Here is a 1,225-nt window from a genome sequence, read left to right as displayed (position 1 = left end):
GTGTTCCACTCACCAGAAGTCTTAAGATCCTGTGGCGGGTGTTGTGGGTAGCTGGCGAGTGTCCTCCATCCCTGCACCCTAGCTACCCTGGCGCTTTTCTGACCGGAGAGGCTTGTGGCCCTATTCAGGCCGGATTTCTGCCTCCCCAACCAAAGCAGTCTCAGGTCCCGCGTGATTGGACTGGAGCAGAAGTTGTGTTTCACTCACCAGCAGTCTCAAAATCCTGTGGCGGGGGTCGTGGGTAGCTGGCGGGTGTCAGCCGACCCTGCGCTCTAGCTACCCTTGTGCTGGTCCGGCCGGAAGAGGCCTGTCTGTTAGTAAGATTCTTAAGTTTGCCTTTCACCATCTGGTAATCTCTGGAGTTAGTTGTCTCTGGTTAGAGCTTGTTCCTCAGGTGATTATGTTTGCCTCTATCAGCAGACTTGGGAGACTAGCTCTCTGCTGCGTTTCAGTGGTCAGAGTATTTTCTGCAGGCAAGCTCTCCTCTTGCAGGGAAGGTGCCCAGATTTCTGGTGTTCGAACCTTCTTCCTGGCAGAAGTTGTGTTCCACTCACCAGAGGTCCTAAGATCCCGTGGAGAATCCTGTGGGAACCTTGGGGGTGTCATCAGACTCTGCACCCAAGGTGCTCTGGTGCTGGTGCTGGTGCCGACTGGAAGGGACTTGTGACCCTGGTCAGGCCGGGTTTTCTGCTTCCCTAATTGATGCTGTCTCAGGTCCCGTGCGATTGGAGTGGACCAGCAGTTGTGTTCTACTCACCAGAGGTCCTAAGTTCCCGTGGAGAGCCCTTGGGGACCTTGGGGTGTCAGCAGACTGTGCATCCAAGGTATGTTAGTACTGGCGCCGACCGGAAGGGCAGTCTACGTGTTTTTATTGGGGAATTGAGTCCATTGATGTAAAGAGAAATCAAAGAAAAGTAATTGGATTTTCCTGTCATTTTTGTTGTTAAAGTTGGTAATCTGTTCTTGTGGCTGTCTTTTTAGTTTTGTTAAAGGATTACTTTCTTGTTTTTTGTAGGGTGTAACTTCCATCTTTGTGTTGGTGTGTCTCTTTATTATCCTTTGAAGGGCTGGGTTTGTGGAAAGATATTGTGTGAATTTAGTTTTGTCATGGAACACTTTGGTTTCTCCATCTATGGTAATTGAGAGTTTTGCTGGGTATAGTAGCCTGGGCTGGCATTTGTGTTCTCTTAGTGTCTGTATAACATCTGTCCAGGATCTTCTGGCT

This window comes from Mus caroli, chromosome 10 (assembly GCF_900094665.2).
Source record: "Mus caroli chromosome 10, CAROLI_EIJ_v1.1, whole genome shotgun sequence".
Lineage (NCBI taxonomy): Eukaryota > Metazoa > Chordata > Mammalia > Rodentia > Muridae > Mus > Mus caroli.
The sequence above is the reverse complement of the archived record's forward strand: the minus strand, read 5'-3'. Positions refer to the sequence as shown.